This window comes from Papaver somniferum, unplaced genomic scaffold, assembly GCF_003573695.1.
Source record: "Papaver somniferum cultivar HN1 unplaced genomic scaffold, ASM357369v1 unplaced-scaffold_57, whole genome shotgun sequence".
Classification (NCBI taxonomy): domain Eukaryota; kingdom Viridiplantae; phylum Streptophyta; class Magnoliopsida; order Ranunculales; family Papaveraceae; genus Papaver; species Papaver somniferum.
The window spans coordinates 826,425-850,107 of record NW_020648415.1 but is presented as its reverse complement, the minus strand read 5'-3'; the positions used below and the strand labels follow the sequence as shown (position 1 = coordinate 850,107).

General features: G+C 34.6%; 1 long non-coding RNA gene and 1 pseudogene across 1 annotated transcript; both read left to right on the top strand.

Annotated features, from left to right (window-relative positions):
* Positions 1-10,655: 10,655 nt before the first annotated feature.
* Positions 10,656-11,562, top strand: LOC113343347. Its single transcript, XR_003357167.1, has 4 exons — positions 10,656-10,870; positions 10,974-11,105; positions 11,229-11,391; positions 11,486-11,562. It is a non-coding gene; the product is annotated as an uncharacterized LOC113343347 (long non-coding RNA).
* Positions 11,563-11,707: 145 nt separating this feature from the next.
* On the top strand, positions 11,708-15,593 carry LOC113343253 (annotated as a pseudogene).
* Positions 15,594-23,683: the final 8,090 nt, after the last annotated feature.

Below are 23,683 nucleotides of genomic sequence, written 5' to 3'. Positions count from 1 at the left end.
AGACCCGTGTCTCGATATGGCGTCTGATTGCTGGATCAGAAGTTCGTATGATTATGGGTTTATGATTTTAACCTTTGTCGAAAATCCACCATCTACAGGAGTGTTCTAGGCTTGCTGAAACACGCGGACAAATTGTGTGGTTGTGATCATTTCTAAGACCGATATTAACAGTCTAGATTTTCCTTAAGGAATTCAAGCGTGATCAAGCTATCTTAAAAGTGCGTCGATACGAGATTCTCTTTGTCAGAGAGTGATGTAGCTTGTGTGGGTATTTTCATGCAGATCTCAATACTGGCACTTCGGAAGATTCATGCTACTCTGCTGAGAGTGAACATTTATTCTTCATGTCATGTCAATATTGGGAGTTCGGCTGGGAACATGACATAAGAAAATATCAAGCGAGTCATGCATTAATGGGCAATGCTAGCAGAAGAAATAATTCACAGAATATATATATATATATATATATATTGAATTGCTCAATGAGCTTGGATGGTTTTTTCACTCGTCAGTTTTCAAATGGCTTTATCCCTCGCAGGGTGATAGCGCATTAAATACAAGATTTTACAGTTTTGACCCTGAATTAAAAAACACCATCAACAGAACTACGTCACATGTAACCTCATCAATGTATGACTCATCAAAAGCAAACTTGAACGTACACTGCTCTGCAACCTGTAGCCCACCTTCCTTGTGAATCCACCCTCAAGGATAGGGTTTCAGATGTAATTTGAAAGTCGTCAAACCCAACTTATGTACCAAAGAATGTGAAAGTAAATTCTTCTGACTTACTGGGTCAATAACAACATCTATAAGTGTTGTCTTAACCTGCATCTTAACTGTGAAGAGTCGTTCCCTAAGGTCATCTTTTAAAGGTCCTTCTTTTGCTCCTTCCATAAGAGAGAGCTTTGAGTTGGGTTCCGTTGGTCCTTGGACTTCTATTGGAGCTTGTGCAACTAGTGCTTCCTTCTTTGATACTTTATTCTGCAACCCTTTTGGTTTTAAATTAGGATACTTCATCCAACACTTGTCGACGACATGTCCTGTTTGTTTGCAATGAGTGAAAGTCAAACCTTCTTTGTCTTTAGACTTCCTATCCTCTTTGCTTATTTCATATCCTTTAGTGATGAAACCTCCAGATTTCCCCTTGGTGTTTCCCTCAACATCAGATTTCCTAAGCATGCCTTCGATGACATTAGCTTTTATGCTTGCTTTGGAGATATTATCCACCGAAAACATCTTCAACTCTTTCTGTATATACTCATGGAACCCGGAGATATACTTCATATTGATAGCATAATCTTCCAAGTCTAAATCCAAAACCATAGCTTGATTCTGAAATTCCGAAGTATATTCTTGCACGGTGTGGTTGTAAGTCTGCTTCAAGTCGTACCACTTGAACCATCTCTCTTCAAGGTAGCCAACTGGATAAAATTGTTTCCTCACAACTTCATTGGATCCCTTCCACGACATTGCTCCCTTACTTAGGTATTGTTTTTGATAAGATTTCCACCATATTAGAGCATGTTTTCAAAGCTTCAATGCCGCAAAATCTATCTTCTCCTTCGAACCATATTCAAATAAAGAAAAGTACGTCTCTATACGCTCTATCCAATCATCCAATTTCTCTACATCGACACTTCCATTATAAAGTGGAATATCAACATGAAAATCAATTTTTAGATTCTTACAATGATTCATAAACTTACCACGAGGTTTTTTTGCTGTTGTGCCTTTAGGAATCTCATCTTCTTTTTCCTCTTCGATTTCTTCTTCTTCCTCCTCATCCCCTTCTTCGAACCCCAAGATGGGGATTTCGTCTTTTTTGCAAGTTTCAGATTTGGTGTATTGGAATGAATACAAGAAACCAACTCGTCCATGGTAGTTTGAATCGTCTTCATCTCTTTTTTCTAACATAACCACCTTCTCGTCGGTAGTTTTTGGCTCATCAGTCTTAGACTCATCATCTAACTTTGTCATCCTTGGTTTTCTTGTTCTTTGAACGTATTCCTGCTTTTCGAGTAACTCACCAAGATTTTTGTAGAGATATCTAGTGAAGACCTTAAACCACAGGAATCTTCTCAAAAAGAAACTAACTTTCTCTGACGCCAACTTGATACGTATTGATCTCTGTACCTTGGTGACTATTATTATAGAGGAGGAATTCAGAATAATAACAGACGAAAACTAGAAAACATAACACACTAGAAACCAGAGTCGTAGAAAATATCTTCTCTAGATTATGAACAAGAAAACTATTACAACTATCTCTTTGTTACGCTCACAATCTCTCTAAACAGTGGATAACCTTTAACTGTTTTACTAAGCTTGCTTTTACAATAATTAATATCCACACAAAGGTGATTTGTCTCACAAACATCCCTCTCTGATCTAGGTGTGTTTGTATCACAAACCACACTCTAGATTTTCTTAGCTATGAGATAACCATCTCTATTTATAGGTTTAACGGTTTCCAAAACCTTATAGGAATTTATTTCCTTATCTAGAAATAATTCCTTTTCTAGGTATATTTCATGTTCTTGGAATATTACCTTGTTCTAGGAATAATTCCTTATCTTGGCGTACTTCCTTACTTTGCTTGGTTTCTCAAACCTCTTAGGAATTTATTTTCCTTTTATAGGAATACTACCTTAAATCAGTAATACCTCCTAAATTACAATTGTATCCTCAATCCATCTTGAGGATCACTAGTTCCCAGAGAGAGGAAGATACATATGTATCATTAACGACTTGAAGACTTCAATTGGTATTCGTGAAGCCAGATCCAACTATTTTCTCTGTAGTTGTGTATTATGATCTTACTTGTTTTATCGTATTGAGTTTTATCTTCTCTAAGGTTTACTCGAGATTTATCACCGATAAGTAAGATATAAAAAGTAATCACAACAGTTTTTCGTCTCATATTCTTGTGATTCCGCAATAAGTTTTCCTGTTAATAAGTTAGGTTATTGTGAGGTGACTGATATTTCTAGGCTGCTCTTCAGGAGTATAAGTCCGAGGTATTGGTTGGTTCCTGCTAACCTTAATTTTTGTATCAATAGACAGAACAATAATAATAAAGGATAGACATATCTGTGGGAGACAAATTTGTTTATAAGTATTCGATTTCGGGTCGTAGTAACTCTTACTTGTGGTCGAGATCAGCTAAGGGAATCAAGTGCGCAGAATCCAACGTGGTTCTAGAGGCGTCAGGAATGCGATTGTACCTTAATCGGTGTGAAACTTGGTTAGGGTTCAACTGCATTCCAGTTCGAAGTTAACTTGTAGTAGTCTAGTGTCTGTAGCGGCTTAATACAGTGTGGTGTTCAAAGCTAGACAAGGTCCCGAGTTTTTTTTGCATTTGCGGTTTCCTCGTTAACAAACTTTCTGGTGTCTGTGTTATTTATTTTCCGCATTATATTTGTTTATATAATTGAAATATCACAGGTTTTGCGTAGTTCAATCACAGTTGATAAATCCGACCTTGTTTGTTGGATATAACTTGATTGACACTTGGTCATTAGTCTTTGGTACTGTCCACGTATTTCTCATATCAATCAGGCTCATAGATTTCTATCTCTTTGATATATTTATTGATTGAGTCTCTCTTTTAAGTCGGTGCTCTCAGAATTATAGTAGAGTTAGTCCATACAGATTGCCGAACGAATTATTGGTGTGATTGTTATACCCCGCTTTATTCGGGTGATATCTGATTCTCAACTACACACTTCCTAATCTGAGACCTGACTAAATGTAGACTAGAAATCAAGATATAGTTTTGACAACTAAATTTGACAACAAGCTTGAGATAGCAAAACTTGTGAGTTCGACCGATTAATGCTCTAACAATCTCCCCCTTTGTCAATTTTAGTGACAAAACTACCAATAAATATGGATTAAAAGAAAAGCTTCAAAACTTCATAATCCATTATGCTTGTTATCCTTGGTTCTTCAACTCCTTGAATTCTTCGTTACTTCAAGTTGCAATGATTCCGAACATGTTCAACTCAACATCGTTGTTGTTGAAGATTCGTAGCGATAACAACTTTGAAAACATATATTCTTAATCGTCGTGATACAGAAACATGGTATTATTATCTTCTCCAAATTTCAATTGTATCACAACTTTGAAGTAATACTACTGTGATATGTTTCTACCCCTTAATATATGCTTACATCTTTTTCATAATAGGTGAAACCTATAGATATTGATTTACTCCCCATACATAATGATCCGTAAATCATATGTATGTAGTGCGAAAATACTAATTTATTCTCTCACTTTTTGTCAATAAAAATTGGCAAAGGCACAAAAATTATGGGATCGTAATGAATCCAATAAAAAGATATTTCAAGACTTAAAATGATTCACATCAACTTTAATTTAGATGATATCACATAATAAAAAAAATACTTAACACTCATCTAGGAGATTTAAGATACAAGCATCCCCTTTAAACTCCACATCCGCTTTCCCCACAAAGATATATCAATTAAGCAAAAGTTCATTTAAGAACTCTCCCCATTTGATGTCATTCCCAAGAGAACAACATGAGTGAGATTATATTAATGAAAAAGAAGGATTTTGTCGGACATTTTCAAATCACGTGGTTGCTAGAGGTTCTTCTTTTATAAACTTTCAAGACCAAGGTTGCTTTAGGTTTAATCTAAGATAGCTTTGGAACCAAACAATGAATAATCATTGTTGGATTAAAAATTTGACTTGAGATTAAGATACCAGAATATGCACTCTGGTTAGGATGAACCATAACCGAACTTTGTATAATGACATGTTCATGTAGGTTAGCCGAAATTATCCAATTGAACTATATACTTAACCATTTTCATGTAATACTTTAATACTTTTCATGAATCACACATATGATCAAAAATGTCTAGATAGTGTTTTTAAGAGTTGATCAAATGAAGATTATCTCATAGAAATAATTTTGATGGATCTGAAAATATTCAACAGGGTAGTACGTGTACCTGGTATGTGTACTATACATGTTCGTGAATGTCTTTGTCATGGTACTGTACCGGGTATGGATACCCTTAAGATAAAAAACAATTTCAGGAACTCACAGATCATTTATGGTTTGCATCAATATAGTTTATCTCGTGTCTCGGAGTGTCTGAGCTAGGTCCGAGACAACGAGATGTTTTCATCTCCCCGAGATACTCGGTTAAAATACCGGTACCAATTTCAGAAATTTCTAGAAAAAATATACCACAATTCGTTTTACTTTGCATCAGAAAAATGTAAGCCTACTCCTCTCCTCCTCTCCACCTGATCTAAGGTGCAAGTTTTTATCCCTCACAATTTGCAAGTATCTTTCTATGCATCGATTTTCAATCACCACCAAAATCAAATTGTTTTTTTCTTCTTTTGTTTCATTGACTTATCACCACCATTGTACTTATAAGAGACGACATCCTTGTAAATCTCTTCGTCTCTACATTAAATTCACAGGTAAGAGTACAAATTAAACTCCCCAAAGATTCTCTTCTTCCAAGTTCCATCAAACAATCATGCATAGACTTTTCATCGTTGTATTTGAATGAACCGTGGGTATACACTAGTTTTGGTTTATCACCATTGATTATTTATTTATTTCAGTTCGAATTGGGTGACGAGAACATCAATCTAACTTATAGATTTGATGAAGTATCATACGGAGTCAGAAATTCAGAAAAAAAATTGATTTTTAGGGCTTAAACTGATTTTACCAAACTACCCTCATCTCGGTTGTTTCTTTTTGGCCAGTTTCGGCCAATTTCAGCGACATTCCCGGTTACTTCCCGTCTCGAAGAAATTGATGATCTCGTTAGCTTGAGTGCGAAAAATGGAATTCTCACCGAAATTCCGGCTATCTCGGCCGCAATTGACTACATTGGTTTGCATACCTGGTATGTGTAACGTTTTTGATATCAAAACCAACAGTTCTTTTCCGGTTTGCATACTGGGTATGCGTATCGTTTCTGGTTCACGAGGCACTGACTTTTTGTGGTATGGATACCGGGTATGAGTCCCACAAAGTCGTTGCCGAATTATATCTATGCCGGTACATGTACTGAGTACATATTCCGCGGCTCCGGACTTATAACAGTTCTCCCAGTATGTGAACTGGTATGCATAATGTCATGTATCCAGATTAACAATAGTTATATATCTCTCTAATAATCAATTGGAAACATTCCCGAATAACATCAATGACACATATAACTATTCTAGGCTATTTTCAAATAATTAAATCTTGAATCATAATTTAAGTCATGCACAATAAATTGTTCATAACCAAATTCATCAAGTATGAACAAATGTTCTTAAGTATAAGTAGTCATATTTCGAGAACAATATTTACGATAAAGTTGACTCAAAATTTCAGTTATGCATGTACTGTCTAATTTAGTCATGAGACAATATCTCATAGAAATAGGTGGTCCAGTCTTCACTTACCTATTTATATTGAAGTTCTCCAAATCTCATGTTGATCTTTGCCTTCAAACGGTAGAACGCAGTGATATCCGATTCTCAACTGCACACTTCTATCTTAATCCGAGACCTGACTAAATGTATACTAGAAATCAAGATATAGTTTTGACAACTAAATTTGGCAACAAGCTTGATATAACAACGCTTGTGAGTTCGACCAAGTAATGCTATAACAATAGGGAAACAAATAGTGCTACGGACTTATAATCTTATAGTCTGATATTTTAAAGTGTTGTTGATGTAATTAATGACGAAATTAGACATACTTCAAAAATTAGTTTTAAAAACAATTTTATTATAATAAATTATATTTCTAATTTTAATATATTTAATAAAATATAAATAATATTTATTTTATTATTTTATTTTATTTATTTTTATAATTATTTTGTATTTAATAAAGAATTTTATGATTATGGTTTGCTTAAAAATATCATTATTTTAATTATTATTGTAATTATTATTTTGAGAAAATAGAGATATAATATAAAAGTTAGAAATATAATATTAAGTGTATAATATTTTAGGGTAAAACATGTTTTTATAATAAAAAAAATAACAAGGTTAAAATAGAGAATCAATTAAATCAAATTACGTGGGTCCACAACTTCTGTTTTTTCAGCTTTTAAAAGCTAGTGCTGAGTAGTTTTTTAAAAGCAGGCCTAAAATGAAAGTGCTTCTATCCAAAAGCACTTTGAAAAAAATTACCGAACACAATTTTTGGTAAAAGTTTGTTACAAATTTGTTAGAAAGTGCTTTTGGTTGAAAAAAACAATCCCAAACGGGGCTTTTGTCATGCAACTCTTCTATCGGATCCATAATAGAATCTTCTTGTACTTGATCAATAGTTGCCGACCACACCTCAATTTCTCTTCTTCTCACTAAGTCTTCGACCCATGGCCTAAAGAAACCAACTTTACGGTAGTTCAATTCCGAGTCACAAACTATTTTGGATAGCTATTCTTTTGCGGACCACCTCAATTTCTTCGCAATTCCTGCCCAATTTCATTAAATTTTGGACCCATGTCCTAAAGAATTGAAACCAACTTTACCGTAGTTTAATTCCGAGTCAGGGACGGAGGCATGTGAGCGCAAATGGGTGCGCTTGCACCCACTGAAATGTCAAATTTAATAAGATTAGGCTTGGTTTTTCTGTAATAATAGAGTCTTGTGGGTGCAAATATAAATCGCATAATTGAAGTCTTACCATTTCTAAGAGGTCAAAGTTAAACTGATAATTTTTATTATTAGCTTAGTTTTCTTCATCTTCCCGAGTTACCGACATTATCTCTTTGCAGAGTACAACAAAAGAAAAAAGAGAACCTTCTCTTCTCTGTAACTGTGTATCTCTTCCGCAAGAGATTATTAGCTGATGATTCTGATCACAAATCAGTTAAAGGTGACGCTTAAGGTACATTCATCACCATGATTTCCTTTTTATTCTAATTTTAATTCAGAAATATATATGATCATTTAGTTCGATTTGGGTATTTTCAAGCTAGGGTTTTTATTTTTTTCTTAATCAAAAGCAAAATTCGTCTTCTCTATAACTATAATCACAGTTCACATAACTAGAGTGAGATTCGTTAAAATACTCATTAATCCATAAGTAATCAGACCCTTGTCTTTTATTTGAATTTTTAGGGTTTTCTCAAAAAAATAAATTTAATTCATATTGTTTTTATTTGAAGCATCAATCTTTTGTTTTGTTTGATTTTGTAGATTTTTTTTATTTACAATGTTCTAATTAAAGCACCAATGTAGGTTTATGCAACCAATTCCGTGATCTATGAAAACTCAATTGTCGATGGAGAGGTTTTACAAAAGGAAGGCGACAGTTGATTTATCATGGCCTTCAAAACGAGGTGGTGGCAGTACAAATGAACTTGGTGAGCTTGCTTTTTCTTTACAAACTGAAGTGCAAGAAATGGGGGATGCTGTAGGTTGGTACTTGCGTATACAATGTGAAATGGGGAAGATGATATAACATAGATTAATTAGCATCAGGTTGGGTTTACATGAATGATTTATTTTCTCCATCTTTTTGGAAGACTTATGGTTATGGATCTTTTGATTTTTGCAGTTGATGTAATTACAGATGTATATTGTCTATCAGACAAATCAACTACAAGATCCTTTTTTTTGTTAATATATATAATACTCTTTGGAAAAGAGATGTTACGTATAATTTACATTTTTCCTATTAGATTCATGTTGTGGTTGGTGGGATGAGTTCATCTATTTTAGCGAAAATGGTAAGCTTTACATTTCTGTATATAAGCATATTAGTTGGAATAAGTTTGCTTGCTAGCTCGTTCAACAGTCATGCTTTTGAACTCCTTCTGTCTTTATTACAGGTATCTCAACCCTGGATCCAAAGGATAAAGTTTGCATATGCAAAGCATAGTCCAGTCCTGTAATTTGTTTGGTTGAGGAGGAAGCTGTGCTAAAAATGCTTTTGGAGCTTGATATATATCTTGATGGTTGTGTCCGAATACTAAATTGCAGTGGAACTTGTACGAAGGTAAAAATTTTAAACGACGATTTTGATTCAGTTAAAATTTTTTTTTGTGAATATTAGAATTTTTTTTTCGACCCCACAACCTTTAAGTCCTGGCTCTGTCCCTGTTCCGAGTCACAAACTATTCCTCAAATGACCGAAAAACCGAGTCTGAGACTTACTAAAATAGGGGAGAAACTGAAAGAATTGGGGAAATTGAAATACCTTAACTACGATAAAATGTCTATTTTGGATAAGCATTTCTCTTTCGGTTTATTTCTAACATAAGAGAGTTTTTTGTTTTTGTTTTTTTTTGTTTTTTGTAGATTGTGACAGAAGAGAATTAAACTCGGAATTATGTCAACATCTCTAACTGGTTTTTTCGGTGCTGTGATCGAAATACTTTTAGTTGTTGTATTACGTGGGTTTTATCTTTTTCCTTTACTTTATACTTTTTCATTTCCAAAAAAAAATAATGTATAATGTAAACTTTTTTATTTAACGGCCGTGATAAAAAATGTAAAATATATTCGAAGAAAATTTTCTTCTTTCACACTTGATGAAGATGAGACCAACTAAAAGTAACCTGTTATAGGGGCTGAACCAGTTGGACGGACTGAAAAGGACTATTTAACCCTTACGTAGTTTGGTGTTGACAATCTAGTTTAGTGTTAATGATTAAGTTTCACTTATATTAACTCTAAATCAAAACAAAATCAGATTTTAGAGTTCAAAAAAAAAAAGTTTAGAGGAGAAGAAAAGAAAAACTTTTGTGATATTTGTGACACCCTAGGTTTTGATTCACTCAACCAAAATGAGTGATTCCAGTGACAAATTTGAGATGGATGAATCTCTATATGATAGAGAAAACAAATACTACATACCTCTTGATGGAGATCGAATATGGAGTATTTGTTAGATGTCATAGATGTTTTAACCCATAGTGAAGGTCAATCTCAATCAAGTGAAGAAATTAACCAAGAAAGTGAAGATGATCTAAGTTGATATTTAAACATAAGCAATATTGATGGATTTAATATGTGTCTAAAGAAAAGTGTTCATATTGGGCTTTTAGTTACCCTTTGGGTTTAGCACAGTGTTTGCCAGTTCTCTTAAAAGACGTTTATGTTTGTTTAAACTCTTGGTAAGGAAAACATATTGTGAACTGTTAATCAAAGGGAAACTCTTTGTTTCCTACTTTGACCCAATTTCCAGAAAGTGGTCACGAGACTGACCCTATTCTTGGAAATACCTCTTGAGTTCGCCATATATATACCACACACTTGAATAGAGTTTTCTCGTTCAAGCCTCTCTTGCAATTAAGCATGTCTCCACGTTCCCTGTCTCATTAAAACATGGAAGAAGACTCAATACACCAAATTCAGGATTAGTAACTAGAAGTCGCAACAGCTTATTTATGTTGCGAATTTTCAGTTGCAAAACATTTGCAACGGTGACCACTGTTACAAAACTCGCAACTGTTTGAACCTTTTACGATTCACAACTAAATTGGGTTGTACGCGTGCGACTCGTGAGTGTGGCTACACACACATTTAAGTTGACTCGATTTCAGCCCATTCAGATGTGAAACTGACTCGGGTTTATCCTATTATTATCATCGAACTCTATTCTATCTCATTCTCATCTCTCTTTCTCTTTCGTTCTCATCTCTCCTTCTCTTTTGTCATGTCTGAAATTCGAAGATTTCAGAGATATCAAATCCCAAATCAAGCCAACCTTTTTATTTTTCTCCTTAGGGTTTGAGGTTTACATACAAAAGTTGTTTTAGGGTTCAGTCTCTCTTATGTAGTCTCCAAAACTCTCAAGAGCAGCAGCACAACGAAGAAGAAAAGCCCTAAACTTCTTATTTCCTTGTAAGTATAATTAGGAGTATCTCGCTTGATTTCATCCCTATGTTTGATTTTTTTATTCTGGGTTTGGTTGAATCTGATTTGTGTGAAATCCATAAATTTCTAGGGTTTTTTATTTGAGAGATCGTGAAGAGGATTGACGTTTTCCTCGTCAAAGAGTTTGGAAATGGAAATCAAATGGTTCAATTGAGTAAAGAACCTAACAATCTCTGCAGCGTTAACACCTTCAAACACTCTGGTAAACAACAACTGGTTTTGTACTTTTGAGTTTCTAATTTGGGTTTTGTTTCGATTCTATTGTTTAGATTTTAGGGTTTTTGTTAAGATTTGTTGATGTTGGTGGTAATTTGGTGTATTGTAGGGTGAGATACTGCAAAGAGTATTTCAGTTCAAGCTGGAAAAAATTCAGGTATTGTTCTGGCTACTATCAAGACTAAAAAACAGAAGTACCCTTCAGCTTTGGTGCACAAAACTGTCATGAAGCTAGGAAACATACCTTGTCTTCTCGTATCACTGAAATTCAGGTTTAATAATCATAATTCCTCTACATATTTTTATCAATTATAATCAAATAGTTTGATTTCGTTTACTAATTCTAGTCGATTTTATGGTGTAAAGGTAAAACTTTCTGAGAGAGTATTAGAGCTTCTTGTGTTTCCCGGCGATGATGTTCTGCTACTGCTCCTTGATATTGGCAAGTTCATGTTTGATACTTAAATTTGTGATTTTATTAGTATACGGCTAAAGTTTGGAATTAGTTTTTGATTATTTACTCTGTGTTTTGTTTTTAGGTTGTGGCTCTGGACTAAGCGGAGAAACATTATCAGAGAGTGGAAACCAATGGACTGGCTTAGATATCTGATTCGATGTCAAGTGAAACGGTCAGTTTTTTTTTTGTGTAAATTTGATTTGCTTGTGCTAGATCTTCATTTGATTAATCTAAGTCTTGTTTTGATAATAAATGTTGCGTTGGAGCGGGATGTAGAAGGTGATCTTTGCTAAGCGATATGTGTCAGGTAATTCTTTTTGTTTATTTTCGACTCAAATTGCCGTCTTGATGATTTGTGAGTCATAGTTTGCAATATTAAGGATTAGGTAGCTCAGGGCTGCAGATTGGACATAGGTGCCGAAACCTCAGTACAACCGGCCTCTAGTTTTATCAAAGTTCACAAATATTGTTCTGAGAAGCTATTATTGTACATTGTAGTTCTGGAACCAATGATTTTTAAATATTTGTATGATTCATAATCATGTTTAGTAAATGAAAGTTGAAAGCATTTTATGATTTTTGTGTATTTGTGTAGGATCCTTCTAATATTTAGAAACTTACTTAATGTACTTCCCAAAAAAGAAATGATAAATTGTATATGCCGATTGCTATTATTAGTCCCTCTTAACCATCTCAGGATCTTGTTACTTTGCGATAACAAGTCTGAGTTGTTACTAGCAAATACACACTTCATCCGTACTTCCACAGTTGTATAAATATTTCAATTGGTTAATTCAGTTAGTTCCCAAGCTGCATCGTTAACCCCCACATGCTCAGTTACATTTTTTATTCATGACTTAAAATTCAATACTGCATACTACTTGTCATTATATCATTAACCACTAGGTTCACAACCAACCTAATTAGAAAGGTATCTTGCAGACTGCTAGCGTAATTTTATTTTGATCAATGTGGCTAGTGATGGCTATTTTAGTTCTTGGAATTAAATACTGCTACTGCTTGTCCTAGTTCCAAGTTATTTGTCCTTACAAATTTTATGACCTTTTGAGGATACTGCTAATTATTTGTTTCAAGTCTTATCTGTATGGAATTTGTTACTGCATAAGAAGTTCACATTTTCTTAATGCATATGGCTGACAGCTGCAAGTTACTGAATGAAATTACTTCAAAATTCTTTGGAAGCCATGAGACCGGTAATTAGTTAAAACAAACCACTTTTAGTAAATTTCGTGGAAGCCATGAGACCAATTATTAGTTAAAACTAACCAATTTCAGTAAATTCTGTGGAAGCCATGAGGCCAACAGATAGAATTTAGCCACTTATTTTCATGTAAAGGTTGCAGCATTTATAGCACCTTGCTTTATTTTGCTCTTACAGTAGTGATCATTTGCACTATCAATAACAACCAGGATTTCACATCTAGTAATTGGTGATGGATTGGTTGGTTGTTGGGGTACGAGGTATGATTTTGTGAAAAATGTTGGGGTACTGCAGAACAAATTGTTACTTTGCAGCAGGCAGGTCTACTGCTCTTTTCCATATTTTTTTGTTAAGAATTAACAGAAATGTAAGCAGTTAATTTGATGCATTTGGTTAACCATTGAGTTATTACATTTTAATACATGACAAGTTTAAGCATACGCAGAAGTAATACATTCGCAATAATTGTAACTTGCTTACTGCATAAACACCATTTTCATAGTACTGGTACTTTATTATTATTATTATTGATTGAAGGGAACTTTGTTCATTTTCTCTTTCTATCAATGTTTATTAACTATCTGATGTTATAAACATTTGTCGCTTTTTGGTTTCAGGACTTGGGTTTTATGGATGGAGTTATTAATGGTGATATTGGCATCTCAGTGCTGCAGGTTGGAATTCTTTTAACCTCTTATGTAAAATGTGCGTTGTTTCTGGATCATTTTTATGCTCTAAAGCTTAATTGCTTGGTTCAGAATTGGTACAGTATAGTATGTATTTTGGTGCATGCATGAATTGGAAAATTGTTCTTTTTCGAATGCTTTACTCACTGACTTTAATGTGTACTTGTTGTCGCAAATCAAACAGTGGATTTGCTACGCAGATAGGTCCTCTCATAATCCAAGACTGAGATTGAAGTATGTCTTAAACTGGTTATTTTTAACATCTTATTAAGTTTATATTTCATGTAGACCTGTATTGAAATGGCGCAATTTCATTGCAGGGCATTTCTTGGATCACTATATCGGTGTTTACCCTAAAAGCAATGACCAGCTTGAATTGATCCTAGGATTTGCTAAGCGTGCTGGCTTTGCAGCTGGTATGGTTGTTGATTTTTCCCCACAGGTAAACTTAGGACGATTTATGATGTTTCTATAACAGACCTCTAAAATCATTTGTAAAAGTATTGCCTTTTATTGACCCAAATATTGGAGGCACAGCTGATCCTGATTTATGGGTTACAATATTTAGTAAGAATGAGTAGGTCATTCTAGAGTCACTAAGTCTGTAATATTTGATTTATTGATATTTTCTTTCGCTAAGGCCTAAGATTACTTATTTTCTTTTGTTGGAGCAGGTGGCTGAAGGGGAGTTTCCACTTGCTGCATTTTATGGAGGGTGAGCTTAAATTCATAGTCTTTTTAGTTGTATGTTAATTTTTTATTGTGGCCTTAATGTCTTTTTGTTGGTCTTGTTTGTGCAGGAAGGAGATTTCTAGATACAAAGACCTTGACTGTAAAAGAAGAAGATAAAACAATCAATATTTACGGGTCTACAAAAATTAAAAGGTATGATATACAAAGAAAAAGAAAATTATGTTGTGCATGCGATAAATAGGAAGTCGGGAAAAAGGTGAATAGATTTCAAGTGGAAAGGTAATTCTCTTCATAATACTGTACGTTTCTTTCCATTTTGTAGTTTTAGTATTTTTAGTGAATTGAGGTTCCTGAATAAAGTTTTCTGAATCAGCTGAGGTTTGTAGGAAACCACCAACATTGTTTCGCAACACTGGCAACCAAACAATGGTCTTCTTATGACCCATGATATCGCAGTAGTCAGGTCTGAACCTTGAAGAAGCAGTTCCATGCATAGCTTTCTCAAGGAATGATACATATGTAATGTCCGCAACCGGTGGAAAGATATCATTATTTAACATGATGACTTACAAGGTGAGTGGAAAATTCATGCACTGATGGACAATTTTTTGATCATGCTCTCATTGCAAACTTTGCCAAAACTAATGAAATCATTAAACGTACAGGCAATGACAACATTTGTGCCACCTCCAGCGGCTTCAACATACGTAGTGAAGTTAACCAATGTGGTTTTTGAGTATGTTGATGGTTTCAGGAGGCTTGATAGGCGATCTTCAAGAAATTCTACAAGGACTGATTTATTTCCTTGTCAGGCTTCTCCCTAAATCTAAGGTAAGGATAATCCTCTTTGTGTGCTTAGTGATTCTGGTCATATTGGTTCCTGGGTTCATGATGAGATTGGCACACATGGTTGGCCTTTTCAACCACTACTCCTTTGCAGGGTACAATCTAACTAATCAGTTAGCACTTGGCCTCTTTAACAACTGCAGCAATAGCAACTTGTATTACAGTAAACAACAATGAATTCCTAGTACCTACCACAACAACAGATTCTAATGCTTTGCCACAGCAGCAACAACAGATTCTAGTGCTGCAAAGCATATTCTAATACCACAGCATCGGTAAGCCTTGACTTGTTATGAGATTTTTCTTAATTCATTCTACATTAAATCCTCGAGATAAAAATGAAGTTGAAATTTGCGAAATTTTAATTCACTTTTGTATGAGATTGATTATGAGTTCTGACATACTATCGAACTACTTTTTTTTTGTAGATATCTGGTCACATCATCCTCTAACTGAACAGGCTTTATGTATTTGGATTTCAATGTGAGAGTTCTTTTTTCTCTAAGTAACTTTGTAAGATCACCTTGGTGTGTGAAATTGAATTTATAGATATATCCAAATCACAATCCTTCATATAATTTTTGTAATGTCTTACTTTTTGTGTAAATGGATGGAGTTCATCATGGTTTTGTTGGATTAATTTGAGTTCTAAATGAACATGGGATACCTGATTTTGTTTCAGGGAAATGTTGCTGGTCAAAACCTGTTCTGGTTACTATTTTTTTTTGGTGTTGCTTAACCTGGTTTTGACCGGTCAAAATATGGTTTTGATCGGTCAAAGCCAAATTCGCAACTGCAGTAGCTGTTGCGACCTTTCGACGTTGCAGCAGTCGACTTTCGTAACAGAGAAGAACTGTTGCGAACCCACTTTGCAACAGCCACTAAATTTGGTGTAGTGACACCTGACAATAATTGAGTGATATTTGGTCAAAAGGGAAGAAGAAAAGAACTCTGATAGAAGATGAGGTTGGAAACTCTTATACTACTAAGGGCCATCCCAATGCGAAATGCTAATTTGCATATGATCATCAAGATGAGAACAAAAGGACATGATCTCTGCTAATGTTGCTTATGATTTTTTAAAACAATTTGAGGCGACGAAGACTCCAACTTGTTGAATCCTGGAGAGGTCAAGATAAGTTGAGAACTGAATTGAAAAAGGTTTCATCTGACCTTGTTCTTATGAAATTACATGTCACTGACCTTCTCAATGAAGAGATTTTCCCCGCAGAGTTCGTGGATGTTGTTGAAGATATATAAACTCAAAGTCTCAAAACTAATGATGCTTCCAGTGATATCTAAGTAGATGTTATTTCTTTTTATTTATTAGTTAACTCCTTGTAGGAATTTTATTCTTATTGTTTCAAGGATGAACACAATTGTCAACACCAGACAATTTATTAGCTTTGCTTTTCATGTATCAAGTTTCACTTTCAGTTTATCTAGCAAGAACTCAAACGATTGTGACATATCCTTGTTTATAAATAGCGAAGAATCCATATACCATTCACTTAGAGGCAGTTTTTCATACCTATTATCCGCAACAGAATGTAACTTAATTAACAATATTGGTTCTAAAAACTCTACCATTAAAATTTAAATCTTATCCACCAAAAAATTATAAGATCATACATCGTTTGAGATTTTTTCTTTTTCTTTTTTAATATTATTCATTTCGATAGGTCCTTCATAGATCGGCTAGATATATTTTCTACCTTTACCATAGAGGAAGCCATCTACAAATAAAGTTCATAATCATAACATGTTTGGATACCACCAGAAGCAGAAGATAGAAGCGAAATATTTTGTAACTTCTTGCAATATATATCCATCTTAAAAGTTGGGGACTCACTTCTGACTAACGTTAAAGTTTTTCTACAGTTGCACCTACTACACTGTACTTACAAGAGTAAATAGTAAACGTCGTACAAGAGTAATTAGTGAAAGTTAGGATGTAATAAGTAACTCAAAACCCTAACTCTAAACTCATCTCATTCCACATACCAATGAGTCAAAAAGTATACACACAACACAATACCTTCTGGGTTCTGCACTTTCCGCCGCAAGGTGAAAACCTTGAACAAAGAAACTTAGGTTTTGATATCGGATCACAAACTCTATTCTCAACATACAGAAATGAAGAAAAGAAAAAAAGAAATTTCTCATGTACTGATTGGATCATTGGTACGAGCGGACTAGGAAATAGATCACTGATAATGGCTTCACTATGAACACGACATTGAAGCTCCCCCAAACAATATTTCGTAAAGTTGTGGCCTTACTTGTCTTGTTAGCTTCGGTTATCATAACAAAACCATAATCAGAAGGTGATTTTTTTGGTTTTAATTTGCACAATAGCATCTGCTGCAACATTTCGAGCCAGATCGTGAAACTTAAAGAGAGGAATCGGGGACAGAAAGGATGAACGAAGAGGTCAAATTTCAATTTCAATAAGGCGATTCTTCTTGTAGTCTGTGTTTATTTGATTTTGAATGAGACTGTAGGTTCATTCTGCTTTCAAATTGATTACTTGCTTAAACTTTATGCGTCTATTGTGTTGATCTTGCTAGAACATGAGGTTAACTTTGAAGTTCTGAATTTGTGTAACAAAATTATCATGGCGTGTATGTCTTTTGTGATATCTGTGTGTCTTTGTTTTGTGTATGTAGGAGTAGGATTGATGAGAAGCTAATTATACACCTGAAGAGACATCGAGGATAATGGTGAAGAGGTCATATAAGGAAGGGGTTGTAAGGACAAGTCATTGAGGCTAATGATAAAGAAGAAGTGGCCAACAGAGAAGTAAGGAAACAAGCAAAGGGATGAGCATAACTGTACACATCTGCTTTCTCGGTTGAGCAACCTTGGATTACATACTTGGTAGCAATATAGCATTATACTGAGTAACTGAGATGCTGAACTTAAATGGATTGAACCGGTAACAAAAGCATTTAGGGTTCTTTTGGATATTTTAAATTGCTTCGCCAGTCCAAAGTCGGATAGCTTGGGATTGAGATGTTTTTGAGTTTGTCTAATAAAATGTTTGCTAGTTTTAATGTCTTTATGCAAAGATGAATTCTGCTCCCGCTAATGTTAACTCTAGTTTCTCAGTTCACTGAGTTCAGCATCTCCTTATTAAGATTTATACTGGAAGAACCTTCACAAAAATATAACCAAATTTGTACAGAAATGACTAAGAATTATGACTAATAATATAACTTGGGCGCAGTCAATTGCCAAATAATGCATTATGTAAACTCCCATTAGCCTAGTAGTCATATCTAACTCCTTTAAAATCCTAAGCTCATAAGGCTCCATGTTGAACGGTGATCCTCACCCACTCACAGAATTTCTCCGTTTCACTTTTCCTCAAAGGAGAACAAAACAAGGCTTTTCTCCACAAAAAAAGAAGAAATTTTTGTATTTATCAGAAAAAGAAAAAAAAAAAACAAAGAAAAACCTAACCCTACTTCCGTCTCTTCTTAAAAACTTTCTCTCCCTATTTTTTCTTTGGATCTCTTACTTTCTTATTGACGTCTTCTCTTAAGACTATTCGTTCATCCTAAACCTTCCCTCTGCCATTCTTCTGCAACAAACCATGGATGTTCATCATCAAATAGCAGACTTTAATACGCATGTCTCAAGGCTTTTTCCGCCTGCTAACCAAGGTTTTCGAGTATTTTACTTTTCTTCTTCGCTGAAAAACGGCTGTCATAGTTTCCACCATGACGGTTTTCGCTTTCTAACGATTTTCACTGACAAGGTTCGGTACAAAACCCTAACCCTATTTTCCATTTCTCTAATTTCTTTTTCTTTGGTTTTCTCTACATCCATGATATTTGATTTTCAAGGATGAATTTTTACAGTTTATGTCCAAATTATGATTTTTAGTGTTTAGGTTTTGAAGAAGTAAGGCACATCAGGTATGATTTTTAATTACATGTTCTTAGTTTTACTGAACAAGCTCTGTTTTTTATTTTGTGAGTTAAGGTTTACTTATTTTTTGAGTCATCCCATCTCGGCTCAAACAACGGAGATTAATGTTGATTGACATAAGAAAAAATCTTATGGAGACCAAGCTAATAGGAAGCAAGTTATTATGTCTTTTTTTCATTACCTAAGCCGAAGTGTATCCAACATTGGGTTGCAATATGATATGAGGAAGTTTGTTATCTGTTTTCAGCTTTAATATCCTTCTTCCACAAAGGACATCCATTGACGTTGGTAGTTTTGGACCTTTTAGTAGTCCTATATAAAATTTGCTATACAACTACATTGTTGTGTCTTTTTTTTTATATATATATAGATTACTCGCTTACATTTACGGATTTCTATTCTTATATATAGGTACCACCTACTATGTGCAACAAGCACAGTTCTTCTCAAGGAGCGTGTATCCATGGTTTCCAAGGTAAGCACTAATACGCACGACATCGTCGTAGTTTTCTTGGTCTAACGATAATTATAACGATGAAGGTAGTAAATTAAATTTTCGGAGGCATGTCCACATTTGTTTTAACTGTTTGTGGTCGGTGTATTTCTTCTGCAGGTATTGTGTTGCTCATGGTTTTTATTGGCTAATCTCTATTGGCTTATATTATGCTCATTTGCCGAAGTGTTCTGTTGGCTACCGTGGTGGGCATTTTTGTTTCTCATTGTTTTCCCCGGTTAGGAATAGGGATGTCAAATGTGAATTGCGATGGTCGAGGAGGTACTTTTGTTTCTTATCGTTTTATTGTGGCATGATCCTGTTTGAATTTTTTCGATTAAAATTCATTGTGTTTCCAGTTTTCCATGTAGTAGGAAGAAGTATGCGAGGAGCGTTCCCATAGTACATCAAAATTGGTTTATTCTGGACATCTTTTTCTCCTTTCTGTTTTTTTTTTGACACATTGTTGTTGCCTTTTATAAGAAAGTTGGATTATAAGATGACACTGAATAACAAGTTTCCTTCAGAAAATTGGTGAAGCAGTAGATATGAACACAATATGGACACGTTAAAGATAAAGACAACCTGGAGGTGATGTTTGGTTTTATCTTAAACTATGCATGATGTTGGAAGATGTCACCTATTTTCTGACATCCACTGAACACCTAATAACAAGTTTCCTTCAGAAGCTTGGTGAAGCAATAAATATGAACACAATATGGACACGTTAAAGATAAAGATAACCTGGAGGTGATGTTTGGTTCTAGCTTAAACTATGCATGATGTTGGAAGATGTCACCTATTTTCTGACATCCACTGAACTCCTACTGATATAAATCTATTAACCATACCCTTTATGTTTTTCATGTTCTAGTTTGCAGGTTATCATGCATAAGGTTAGATTCCAGGAGGCTGCATCCATGACAGAGAATATTATAGGCATGGTCATAAATATCCAATTGCAAAGGTCAGTGATAATTGTTTAATTTTCATTTTTTTAGTGAAGTGCTTTATGGAAGTAGCATAAATTATTTTGAGTTTAAGTTATTTTCAACACTGCCATTTTCTTGATTTAAATGCACTAATAAGGCAGCGTCGTAGTTTTTGCATTTCTAATTGCTTGAAAATGATCTTAACTAATCATGTAACAAATGTGGAACCAACCTCCACGTACCCAAAATATGGATTATTAAATAGATAGACGGAGAACTTTAAACGAACATTGGTAACTCATTTAGTATAACAGAAGCAGCGAATCATGGTGGAGGATTTGGTGTTTATCATCCCAAATGGGAGAGACGGGGAGGTTTTATTCTACACATTTTGTAGCTGGATTTTCCAATGTCAGTTTATCTTGCAGTAAGAGGAAAAAAAGACGTAGTAGTAACCCGAGTTACAATCACAACAACGGAGAGAGATTTCTTTCAAAACTGTGATCGTACTTATTGATTAAGGTATATCAAATTTGTTTTCTAATTGTTGGATTAAATTGAATGAATTTTTTATATTATGCTAATTTACCTTTGTTGATTAGTTTCCAGCACGCAATAGTCATGGCTGGGCACTTTTTTGGGATTTACCTCCATATTTAAACTCCAGAGAATTAAGTCTGAAATTGCTAGGTGAAGAGACTTTGGTGCAACTGGTGGAGTTGGCTTTGATATGGATGCTCAGTGAAGAGACTTTGGTGTTGCTATTACAGAATGAATGTAGATGTATGTTTAGGACATGATTTGAGAAGCGGGTTATGGGACTGAAGTTTGATCTGTTTATGGTGCATTTTAGTAGTTGCAAGTAACGCTTTTGGTGCTGTGTTGGTGTTGCAGTTGTATCATTGATTGTGAAAAGGGAAGAATTGAAGACTCGGGTATGGTGTTGGGTCTGTGTTGTTGCAGTAACTGGAGTTGGTGCAAATTGAGTTAAGAAGCTGGGAATGGCAAGGAAGTTTTGGTGGGGTTTGTGATTGAGTTTAAATGGCAGGTAAAGAAGGCTGCATGGGAATCAATCCTTCATCTGATTCTTCGATAGAAAGAAATCACAAAAGGTATGTTGCTGCCGGTTTGAAAGATTAAAGATCACCGAAGTAATGTCTAAACCCAATGATTCAAAGCAACGATAAAGGATCCTGGAACAAGAAAACACCATTTTCTGTTGTCTCAACAATAGGTTCGGTCAGGGCGAGGAATAAAAAATGGACTCTAAACAAGACAAAGCAAGGGGGTTAGAGACAGCTCAATAAATAAAATGCCTAAGCTTAAGGATTTTCCTTTGAGCTCTTTGATAATTATACAACTTGAGTTATGAGTACGAATGGTTTTTTCTTTTCTGCGAGAAGGAAGAAAAAAAGGAATGCAAAAAAAATCTAATGGATTTGCTGATTTTCTCAATCTATTTGGAACTATATACATAAATTCAAATCATTCTTTCTCGAGCCGTACGAGGAGAAAACCTCCTATACGTTTCTAGGGGGGGCGTTGTTCATCTACATCTATCCCAATGAGCCATCTATCGAATCGTTGCAATTGATGTTCGATCCCGAAGAGAAGGAAGAGATCTTCGGAAAGTGGGTTTTTACGATCCGATAAAGAATCAAACTTATTCAAACGTTCCCGCTATTCTCTATTTCCTTGAAAAAGGCGCTCAACCCACAGGAACCGTTCATGATATTTCAAAGAAGGCAGAGGTGTTTAAGGAACTTCCCGTTAATCAAACGAACTTTAAATAATGAACAAAGAAAAAGAAAGTGGGGGTTCCATAATGTGAACTTAACTTCCCTTAATTTCTTCTTTTTTCACTCTTTTTATTTTCTATTTATACGAATTTACTATTAGATTGCTTTCATATAATCCCAAATTCTCGATTCTCGAAAAAATGAAATATTTTTTCTTGATATGGTTTTTGTTAGGATGACACCAAGAAAAGGGGGTTAAGCTTGCTTATTGTCCCTTTAGTTATATTTGAGTTTTTTCTTTTTTTCTTTATGTTTTCAACGTTCATATTGACAATAGTGTATTGAACAAATATAATTGGATCGTGGATAAATAGATCTATTTATCCACGTCCCATAAGTTTTGTTTTTTACTTCATAAAAAAGTGTTCGTTAGATTTGCTGTAAGTTTAATCCTTTGATGTGTCCGTTCAATCTAATCTATTTCTTCTTTTAATTCGGTCGTATCTACACACCATAATTATATTCTTTGGGTTGCTAACTCAACGGTAGAGTACTCGGCTTTTAAGTGCGGCTAGATTCTTTTACACATTTGGATGAAGCAACGGATTCGTCCATACCATTGGTAAAGTTTGTAAGACCACGACTGATCCTGAAAGGGAATGAATGGAAAAAATAGCATGTCGTATCAATGCAAAACTCTGAGAATTTTTCGTCCTTATCAGAGCGGTACAAGATATTGTTTGAATTCTTGGAGCGTGACAAAAGAAATTCACGGATGGGTCGAGTGAATAAATGGATAGAGCCATACGGCTCCAATTATAGGGAAATAAAAAGCAACGGGCTTTTGTTCTTAATTTGAATGATTACCCGATCTAATTATACGTTAAAAATATATTAGTGCCTAACGCGGTAAAAGGTTCTCCTATACGTGGATTATCTATTTTTTTATGAATCCTAACTATTCACTATCTCTTCATTATAGTATGGAGGGGAGATGAATGTGTAGAAGAAGGGGTATATTGATAAAGATAAATTTTTTCCAAAATCAAAAGAGCGATCGGGTTGCAAAAATAAAGGATTTCTAACCATTATCAATTGGATTAAAAAAGGTAGGATCCGTTGATTAGCCTATCTGTCTCCGAGGTGTCTAGTTTTTTATTATTATATACCTTGTTTTGACTGTATCGCACTATGTATCATTTGTGAACCCAAGAAATCCTTTGCCTTTGTTTCAAATCGAATTTTAAATGAAGGAATTAGAAGCATATTCAAAAATAGATAGATCTCGGCAACAAGACTTCCTATATCCACTTCTCTTTCAGGAGTATATTTATGCACTTGCTCATGATCATGGTTTAAATGGATCCATTCTTTATGAATCCGTGAAAAATGTTAGGTTATGATAATAAATCCAGTTCACTGCTTGTGAAACGTTTAATTGCTCAAATGTATCAACAGAAACATTTTAATTTGATGATTTCGACAAATGTTGCTAAACAAAAAAAAATTGTTGCGCACAACCCAAATGTTTATTATCAAATGATATCCGAGGGGCTTTCA